This window comes from Chlorocebus sabaeus, chromosome 13 (assembly GCF_047675955.1).
Source record: "Chlorocebus sabaeus isolate Y175 chromosome 13, mChlSab1.0.hap1, whole genome shotgun sequence".
Lineage (NCBI taxonomy): Eukaryota > Metazoa > Chordata > Mammalia > Primates > Cercopithecidae > Chlorocebus > Chlorocebus sabaeus.
The window spans coordinates 16103219-16114322 of record NC_132916.1 but is presented as its reverse complement, the minus strand read 5'-3'; the positions used below and the strand labels follow the sequence as shown (position 1 = coordinate 16114322).

Below are 11104 nucleotides of genomic sequence, written 5' to 3'. Positions count from 1 at the left end.
ATGAAGGAGAAGAGTAAACATCACTCAAGGACTTTACCTCCTCTCTGGGAAGGGATTGGTGCATACTGAGTTGTACACGTCATAGTTGTATTATGTTAAACAGAATTATGACCTTGTTATTGTCTTCGTTTGGAGGTTAAATATGGCTTAATGAGATGCACATAGGAATCAAGTTAATAAAGGATGGACTCGTGATGGTTAAATTTATTTGTTGACTTGCCTGGGCCACAGGTGCACAGATATTTGATGAAACATTATTCTGAGTATTTCTATAAGATAAACACATGTATTAATCTGCTGGGGCCAGGCGCAGTGGCTCACGCCTATAAACCCAGCACTTTGGGAGGTTGAGGTGGGTGGATCACCTGAGGTTTTGAGAGGAGCCTGGCCAACCTGGTAAAACCTCATCTCTACTAAAATTATAAAAATTAGCCAGGTGTGGTGGCACACACCTGTAATTGCAGTTAGGAGGCTGAGGCAGGAGAATCGCTTGAACCCAGGAGGCTGAGGTTGCAATGAGAGGAGATCACGCCCCTGCACTCCAGCCTGGGGGCCAGATGGGAGACTCCATCTCAAAAAAAAAAAAAAAAAAAGACTATCTCATGGACGACTTATGGGTGTGAGGTCTCTTTTGGGGGTGATGAAATATTCTAAAATTGATTGTGGTTATGGATGTGCATACCGAAAACCATTGAATTGTGCACTTTAAATAAGTGAATTGTATGATATATGTTACATATTGTATGATATATAAGTTACATATTGTATGATATATGTTACATATTGTATGATATATAAGTTACATATTGTATGATATGTTACATATTGTATGATATATATGTTACATATTGTATGATATATAAGTTACATGTTGTATGATATATGTTACATATCTATAAACATGTTTTTTTTTAAAAAGACTTCATGGAGCTGTAGTCTTTGACAGTACCAAGGATCGAAGCTATATATAAGTTCAAATATGGATCATGAATGGGGAGGTAGATGAATGAATCTGTAAGAAAATAAATTCAATATATGTTTTAAAATTCATCATAATTCCCAAGAAAAGAACAATTAAGCATTTCTATAGGTTTTTGTGATGTAATTCAGGACAAATATTTAGGTTTGAAAGTGTGAACTCATAAAAGATAAATCAATTCAGGTGAGGCAATTTCATTCAATCCATCTTTTTAAAAATATAAAATTTAGAGGGCTTAAGTAAGTTCATTTTAGATGCTTGTCACTTGAACAGCTGTCAAAATAGCATTTTGCGGTGGATATTTTTTGGTAAACTTTATTGAAGGATGTTTTCAGATATTTCTGTGGATGCCAGCTGTTAGGTTTAGGGGAAAAGCATCTTGTAATTTGGGGACACGTCAAAGCCAGAAGCCGCATTCAGTTTATATTTCTGCATCAATTAAATTGCAGCCAGGAAGTAGAAAAGTGTCCAGGAAAATTTCAATCAGGTACCAGAAATCCACAAGGATAGTGTTGTTCAGCAACCACTTTGTGGCTACAATGAGGGCAAATGACCCACTAGACGAACAACATCTGGAGCTACCCAAATGCATTACTCCATATCTGGTCAGTTTTAATGTCAGGAGAGTGATGACACCATCATTTTAAAATACATTTCCGTTTAAGTGCCAAACAGAGTTGCAAACAGTATAATTCTGTGTGGCATGGAACATTTGTTCTCCCAACATCCTGGAAAGTAATACTTGTTTTTCAGATTGTGTTTCTATGGCTGGCTGATATTGTGCTCTTACTTTTTAGGCCAAAACCTCATCCCTCAAGAAACAAAAACAAAATCCCCCAAACCCAGCCACTAACAGAGCAGCTGGCCCTGTGTCTAACAGAGAGGGGACTGAGAAAGACTCACATGACCTGACTTCCAGTGGGTGGCATATTTGCTGTGTATGTGAGCTTAATCCCATCACAAGAGCTCTGACCTTTAGTTTCCTTATTTATTGAGAGGGTACAAGGGTGCCAGTCTATTCTGATTCATAGGGTCAGGGCAAAGAGCAATAAGATAATGAGTGTGGATGTGACTTATCAACTACAAATTATTAGAAGTGTAAATTAGCATTCCAAGTGGCAGGGATACATAGGAGAAAAAGGGGGGGAAAAAAGAGGAGAAATAATAAGTGGGACCTTCCCAAGGAAAGAAATTCTTACCTCTAATTCTAACAATTTCAAGATAAAAGGGATGCTTAAGTAGTGCATACTAGGAAAACTTTTGATGCATGGTTTCTGTGTTAAATATCTGCTGACATTGCCTCACCCATCCTGTTCCATTCTCTCTCTCTCTCTCTCACACACACACACACACACACACAGTTCCCACAATCCATGTTGCTTCATAATCCCCCCCTCAAATACTACTCTGTGAAGATAATTCAATCACAGCCACAATAACTAAGTCCATTTATAGAAAATACAGTAGAAAATAATTCTACTTACCCAGTTCTGAACTGCCTTGCACTGTTCCGTGTGGTACCTTTCCAAAGACCTGCTAAAAAACTGAGGTGATTCCTGTTTGCCAAGAGTTGAGGCATCTCAACAGTGTGAGAAAATGTTACTTTGGTCAATAATTGGCACAGGGAACAGGATATCAACTGAGGAGTTTCCTAGGCCTTGGAGACATGGCTACCCTGTTTCAAATTAGGTGCTAGAGAACTTATCTCAAATTTTGCAGAGACACAGGAAAAAAAAAATGGATTTATCAATTACTATCATCATCAAGCAAGAATTATATTTAATTCTCATCTGTCTCTAGGTAATGAAACTTTGATGACTTCAACAATGGTGGAATTGTCTAATTGGCCAAACTGGCCCCTGGATAATATCCTTCAGGAAACAGAAGAAAATAATGGCATGGTGAAGGTCTGTGTCTGCTGCTGGAGCCAAGGGTGAGTCAGTCACACTACAGATGGGAGGGCTGGTCCCAGGGTACAGCCAGCCAAGCAGAATGCCAGTGACGCTTGGATGCAAAGGACTCATGCTCTCCTGAAAAAACCCGGTAGCCAAAGATATAACTCAGCTTTATGGGATGGGAGAAGGAGATCAGAAGATGACAAAATTGGCCAGGCACAGTGGCTCACGCCTGTAATCCTAGCACTTTGGGAGGCCGAGCCAGGCAGATCACTTGAGGTCAGGAGTTCAAGACCAGCCTGGCCCACATGGTGAAACCCCATCTCTACTAAGAATACAAAAATTAGCCAGGTATGGTGGTGCGCACCTATAATCCCAGCTACTCAGGAGGCTGAGGCAGGAGAATCGCTTGAACCCGGGAGGCCAAAGTTGCAGTGAGCTGAGATGGTGCCACTGCATGCCAACCACGGTGAAAGAGCAAGATTCTATCTCAAAAAAGAAAAAATTAATGGAATAAAATATTAATATTAGGTATGTGCAAAAGTAATTGCAGCTTTTGCCATTACTTTTAGTGTCAAAATATTCTTATTTCAATAACATACTTATTCAAATATAAGATATCTAAGACATTTTCAATATCTCATTCAAATACGATGTTTTGCCATTACTTTTAATGACAAAAATCGCAATTACTTTTACACCAAACTAATAGTAACTAAAGGTGTCTGAATTCAAACTCTTCCAATCTCACTGACAACTCAAACTCTATTGCTTTCTCCCTGCTACTTTTCCCCACTATTGCTACCTTCGATTTGAACAAGATTTCAGCAGGACAAAATGTCACTAACAGGGACAAGGGATCCCCCACATGATGTTATTTTGGGGGGCTCCTTAAACCTCTTAGGGAGACTTTGTGTAGTAGTTGAGAAAAGAACTTCACGCTTTCAAATCTAACCTTCCTCATTTCCACTTATTACCTGGTTGATTTTGAGCAAGTCATTTAACCTCCCTAAGCTTTACCTTCCTCAGCAACAAATAGGAGTCTACAAACAACAGTATTCATCTTAGAAATTGTGTGTGAACTTTAAATGAAACAATGAATAATGCATAAGGCAAGTACCTCAAACATGTTAAGGATTCTTTTCTTTTCTTTTCTTTTGAGATGGAGTTTCACTCTGTTGCCCAGGCTGGAGTGCAGTGGCACAATCTCAGCTCACTGCAATATCCACCTCCCGGGTTCAAGCAATTCTCCTGCCTCAGCATCCTGAGTAGCTGGGCTTACAGGCATGTGCCACCACGCCTGGCTAATTTTGTATTTTTAGTAGAGACAGTGTGTCATCATGCTGGCCAGGCTAGTCTCGAACTCCTGACCTCAAATGATTCACCTGCCTCAGCCTCCCGAAGTGCTGGGATTACAGGTGTGAGCCACTGTACCCCGTCAAGAATTATTATTATATTGCTCTTGCATTTGCTAACAGGCTTTGTACTGGGTATTTTTTTTTTTTTCAGGAAAAATAAATTTAAATAGGGTGTTGTGAAAGAGTCATGGTTTTCAGAGTTTCAAGAGAAGTGTTTTATTAAAAGAGGGGAAGAAATCAATGTTACCTTTGTCAAGAGAGTTCTGTATCTTAAACAATCAGCTTCTTGTTCATCATCAAGTTCAATAAAAAGTACACAAAGTCCTAGAGACCTGATAATAATTAAGAATATTCACAGCCTTCTTCCAAAGGCTCCTTTTAATCATTGATTTTATATCTGGGTGGTCTTACAATGAGCTGCTTTTGTTGTTTTACATATCTCTTGCATTCTCAATCTGGGATAAATGAGGAAAACTTCTAAATTAAAACATTTGCTCCAACAGTTGTCCTTCTTTCACGTTCTGGTTTCAGTAATGAGGCACTAATACTCTGGAGAAATCTTTCATAAACTGAGTATTATTTTTAAATCTGCTTATTTACGTTTCTCGTGGAACTTTCTGTGATATGCCCTGTTCGGGAGGAAACATCTGTCTTTGGGGTTTTCATCACCGTGAGGCAGTTTACTACAGGGCATGGCATGTCTGGGTGCTCAGAGATAACTCTCCAGCGTGGGCAGACCCAGGAACACGTGTTCACAGTGACAGCCACAGCCATATCCCCAGGTACATGCTCATGTGCTCATTTGCAGAAAACACACAGAGGTGTGGTCCATGTGAAAATGTGTCCAGAGGTTCCAAAGAATGTGTCTATTAGTGACAAGAGGCACAGCTGTTGCTAGGACAGAGCCTTCAATACTTAAATGACATTGTAGTGCTGTGTGCTCTTACGAAAAGTGAGCTCAGGTCCTTTGAGGAATATGTACTATGGAAAGTTCCAATGAATTGGAATATTAACTTTCCATTAACATGTCTCATTTTCCTGGAATTCCTGTGTGAGAATTCTCTGTTTCATTTGCATAACCCCAGGCTTCACATATCGAATGAGTAAATCTACTTTTAAAGATCTAGGGTATCGCACAGAGGCCATGGATTTTAGACAAAAGAAAAACTATAAAGACGGCTGACCCTAAAACCAGGCAAACTTTCGGAAAGTTTGCCACCAAACTTTGGGAAACTCACGCTCACTCACCAAATTTTGCCCAAACTCATACTCATTAGCTATTTCTTTTTTCTTTTTCTGGGTGACAGTCTTGCTCTGTCACCCAGGCTGGGGTGCAGTGGCGCAAGCTCGGCTCACTACAACCTCCATCTCCTAGGTTCAAGTGATTCTCCTGCCTCAGCCTCCTGAGTAGCTGGATTACAGGTGTGTGCCACCACGCCCGACTAATTTTTTGTATTTTCAGTAGAGACGGTGTTTCATTATGTTGGCCATGCTGGTCTTGAACTCCTGAGCTTGTTATCCGCCTGCCTCAGCCTCCTGACGTGCTGGGATTACAGGCATGTGCCACCGTGACTGGCCTCATTAGCTATTTCTACATGTATGCATGTTGTTGGTCATTCATTGAATTAGTTGATCAAAACTTTACTCCCTAATAAACTGGGGTGGTACTTGATAAAGAAGCAAAATGACGCTCTCTACTTTTAAAATGCGGGAGCTGGCCCTTACAGGTTCATGAGAGCCAATTGTGTGCATTGCTTCCCAACTCCACATTTGGTGTTGTCATGTTGGCAGCTTAAAATCAGCTACAGTGGAAGTTTACACCACGGGAATAGGCATTTGCTACGAATCAGGGATTAATTTTCCCGGGCAGTTGCATGTGGAGCATTCACAGGCACCCCCCTGGTCTAGGACTCCCTCGGAAAGCTGATGTCATTTGGTGCATGTTTGCCACAGTGGGGCTTTCTGGACAGCCTGGACCCACGCTGGACTTTCCTGCTGCAACAAGTTCTGTGTAAAGATTCAAGAGCCACTTGGGATGTAGAAACCGCCAAGACTTAAGAGTTAAAGTGCCAAGACTGCCTAATGAAGAAAAACTACCTGGGTGAGGTTTGGGTTATTTCTTTCCTTTATGTATGTGGGTTTGTTTTTTTTTTAACCTAAGGCTTGGCTTTTATACTTTTTCCTATTAGATTTTATTTCTTGAATTCAACTCATTTTCCAGATATTTTCAATTCTCATTTGAATCGTGATTCTGTTAGGCAATCTGTGAATCAACCTGAGTGAAAGCACTTGGTAAACTATAAACCCCATTAGCAACATAAACTATTTGCCAGGTACCACGGCTCATGGCTGCTATCCCAGCACTTTGGGAAATCAAGGCAGAAGGATTGTTTGAGGCCAGGAGTTCAAGACTAGCCTGGTCAATATAGTGAGACTTTGTCATCTCTACAAAAGTAAAAAAAAAAAAAAATTTTTTTAAACCATAAACTCACTGACCATGGTGGCTCACGCCTGTAATCCCAGCATTTTGGGAGGCTGAGGTAAGCGGATCACCTGAGGCCGGGAAATTGAGACTATCCTGGCCAACCTGGCGAAACCCCATCTCTACTAAAAATACAAAAAAAAAAAAAAAAAAAAAAGTTAGCTAGGAAAGGTGGCACATGCCTGTAATCCCAGCTACTTGGGAGGCTGAGGCATGAGAATTGCTGGAACCCAGGAGGCAGAGGTTGCAGTGAGCCAAGATCGTGCCACTGCACTCCAGCCTGGGCAACAGAGCAAGACTCTGTCTCAAAAAAGAAAGAAAGAAAGAAAGAAAACATGAAAAGAAGAAAGAAAAAATTACAAACTCTCTTGCTAATATTTTTAAACAAATTTGACAAATATGCCATGATTATTCACACCTGTGTTATTGATCATAGTGTTGGAAAGGACAGTCTCTTGGATTGGATTTTTTCCATGCGGACTTGGAGGTAGACGGTTAATTTAAGAGATGATCCAAGGAAGCCAGAGCAACGGCGCAGGTGGAGTGGTGGGGGAAGAAGGGAAAGGTCATGAAGGGTACCTGGTAGAGCTTATTGTCCTCCTCCCTGCGGGTCAATGCTGATGGGGACTCTGAGCCCCTCTGTAGATGGTGCACACCTGCCCCTCTGAAGTGGAGATCCTGCACCGTCCCTCCTGGTGAGTGTTGCCCCTGAGGACAGTAACTCCTTGCATTTCTAGGCGGCAAGGCACCTTCCCGGGCATCATCTGAGAAAGCTGGTGGAGAAAAGCCAGGGGCTCTGCCTGCACTTGAGGTGAACCAACATTGACATGCACTGAAATTGTCCACCACAGCCACAGCTGAAGCAGAGGCGGGCTGAGAATGGGTGGCTCAGGGCATCGTAACATCTGCTATGGACAGAACTGAGGGATGAATTTTAGGAGATGTTCATTAACTCAATAAGGATTTATGTATTAACCAATTAGATGAAACATTTACTAAACGTGTTATATCCAGACACTATTGTAGCTACTAAGGACACAGCAGTAAAGTCTCTGCCTTCAATGAACTCATATTCTAGTAGAAGACAGAGTCTTAAAAATTAATAATAATATAATGTGGGTAGGTGATTTGTGGTAGGAAAAAATATTTAAATAAGAAAGGCAAACGATTAGGAGGTGATGAATGTGGGGTAGGGACAGAGAAAGAATCTTATTTTAGAAAGAGTAGTCAGTGAGGGCTGCTTGCATGAGGGGCCATTTGAGCACAATCTTGCAAGAAGTGAGCAAGAGGGGCATGTAGGCGGACAGTGGCGGGGTCAGCAGTACTGCTTTCCAGACCCAGGGAAAATGCTGTACAAAGATCTGGAGTCAGGAACAACCCTGCTGTGTTAAAGGATCAGGGCCAGACACAGTCAAGCACAGAGATCCAGTGGTAAGTGAAAGAGACATGCTCCCTGCCCTGTAGAGCGTAGTCTACTGGGGCAACTGTCATTAACTTCATAAACAATCAACAGATCAAAGCAAATGTATACAGTGTGGTTAAGGCATAACTGAATTTGTGTTTCTTAATGATTACACATCTACTATGAGGAGAGGGACTGAAGAGGGTCGATGCTTGGTGTCTGTCTATCATTCAACACTGTTCATTGCTTTCTCCTTTACTTCTCACTATCAATAACTGGACGTAGCCCTGGATGCTCAGCCTGCTTCATGGCAATCTGCTTCCTGGCATGTTTTCAAGAAACATATTGATTTGTAAAAACTGTAACTACGAAATTTCTATGCTCACCAGCAGACAGAGGTCCTCTTTCCTTGCCTAACGCAGCCATGGCTCGTGGTCCCAAGAAGCATCTGAAGCTGGTAGCAGCTTCAAAGCATTGGATGCTGGATAAATTGACTGGTGTGTTTGCTCCTCGTCCATTCACCAGTCCCCACAAGTTGAGAGAGTGTCTCCCCCTCATCATTTTCCTAAGGAACAGACTTAAGTATGCCCTGACAGGAGATGGAGTAAAGAAGATTTGCATGCAGCGGTTCATTAAGATTGATGGCAAGGTCTGAACTGATGCAGCCTACCCTGCTGGATTCACGGATATCATCAGCATTGACAAGACAAGAGAGAATTTCCATCTGATCTATGACACCAAGGGTTGCTTTGCTGTACATCGTATTACACCTGAGGAGGCTAAGTACAAGTTGTGCAAAGTGAGAACAATCTTTGTGGGCACAAAAGGAATCCCTCATCTTGTGACTCATGAGACTCACACCATCCGCTACCCTGACCCCTCATCGAGGTGAATGATACCATTCAGATTGATTTGGAGACTGGCAAGAGTATTGATGTCATCAAGTTCGACACTGGTAGCCTGTGTATGGTGACTGGAGGTGCCAACGTGGGAAGAATTGGTGTGATCATCAACAGAGAGAAGCACCCTGAGAGAAGCACCCTGGATCTTTTGACGTGGTTCATGTGAAAGATGCCAATGGCAACTGCTTTGCCACTCGACTTTCCAACATTTTTGTTACTGGCAAGAGCAACAAACCATGGATTTCTCTTCCCCGAGGAACGGGTACCCTCCTCACCATTGCTGAAGAAAGAGACAAAGACCGGCGGCCAAACAGAGCAGTGGGTGAAATGGTCCCTGGGTGACATGTTAGATCTTTGTACATAATTAAAAGTAATGTGGCATGATAAAAAAAAAAAAAAAAAAAGTGCTGAGCACGGTGGCTCACACCTGTAATCCCAGCACTTTGGGAGGCCAAGGCAGGCAAATCACCTGAGGTTGGGAGTTCAAGACCAGCCTTACCAACATGGAGAAACCCTGCCTCTACTAAAAACACAAAATTAACCGAGCGTGGTTGCACATGCCTGTAATCCCAGCTACTTGGGAGGCTGAGGCAGGAGAATTGCTTGAACCCAGGGGGCAGAGGTTGCAGTGAGCCGAGATTGCTCCATTGCACTCCAGCCTGGGCAACAAGAGCGAAACTCCGTCCAAAAAAAAAAAAAAAACTGGAACTATTTGTACCCTATCCTCTATCCCTGCACAGAAAAGTTGAAGGGAACTTAACCTGAAACTCATATATTAATAGTACTGATTTCCGCTGCCATGCCAAAGAGTAAGTAAAGAGTCAAGAGCCAGTATGGTATAGTGGACACAGCACAGACTTGGACTGAAATACAGGTAGGTTCCAGTTCCAGCTCTGATAATGATTAACTACATAGCTTTAAACAGATGAGTTTAGCCCTCTAAGCCTCAGCTTTAAAAGGGGGATAATAATACCTACTCTGGAGCATTATGAAGATGAAATCAGATCATGTATATAAAGCATCTGATTCACAACAGAGGCCAAAAATGGATTATTATATTAATCACATCATAGAGAATCCTAACTAATCTAAAACACTGTGATATATGTGGTTTTTGTCTGAACCACAAAAAAATATTAAAATGGCCCATGCAAAATTGAAACAAGTAAACAAGTAAACTGAAAGGAGCTTGTAAACAATCGGACAAACCTGTTTAGTCCAATTATCCCAAGGCACATATTTAGTATCCATGAGAAACTGCTGGGGGTGGAATGAAAGGGGTATGGTGGAAGGTCAGTCAACTGCCTGTGGATGATTTCCTGGAAAAGTGTTTCTTTCCAGATCTCTTGTTTAGAGAGAGGTCAGACTGACCATGAGACACAGATGCTGAAGCCTCAAACACAGGAATAAGGTTCTACAAGGTCCAAACCCCAAAAGGATAATGCATTTTGATGATCCAGCAAGAAATTCTTATTAGTGCAGGAACTCTTGCCCACCATCTGCCAAGGGAGGCTATAATGGCATTGTTGACTCCCACACAGCAAGCAGAGCCTTAATCATGTTTTACCAGGCCTTACAGATTACAGGAGCAGGCATGCCCTCTTAGCCCCAGGCCTGGCACCACCCATGCAAGGTAAGTAGTTTACAGGTGTGTCTGGGTCTACTTCAGGTCGGTCAGTTTAAGACAGCTACACAGGACCTTAACCCGGAGAAGGAGGTCAGCCCCAGGCAGAAGCTCCCACACCAAAGAAGAAAAAGTTGGGCACCAGCTTTTTCACTATCTCCTGGGCACCAAACTAAATTATGTTTAGATAGACTGGAATCAATGACAACAAATCCAAAAGAAAAGTAAAAAGTGGAAATAGCATTAAGAGCAAAAGCTTGTTGTTGTCTAATCAGGAAAAGCAGCAAAACGTACATTGCATTCAGATGTGCAGGTCAGTGGTCTATAGAATTTTCAGGCTTTGGGTCCTTTCATCCAGCCACTTACCCTCCTCCTCATCACTTACCACAACAGCAGTGTAGGTTACTATGGTACTGTGTAGCTTGCAAAGCATTCTGGAACACATGGTTTTGTTACAATCCT

The 11104-nt window shown here is 42.0% G+C and overlaps 1 pseudogene; it reads left to right on the top strand.

The window, feature by feature from the left end:
* The first annotated feature begins 8517 nt into the window (after positions 1 to 8517).
* LOC140713212 (small ribosomal subunit protein eS4, X isoform-like) lies at positions 8518 to 9360 on the top strand (annotated as a pseudogene).
* Positions 9361 to 11104: the final 1744 nt, after the last annotated feature.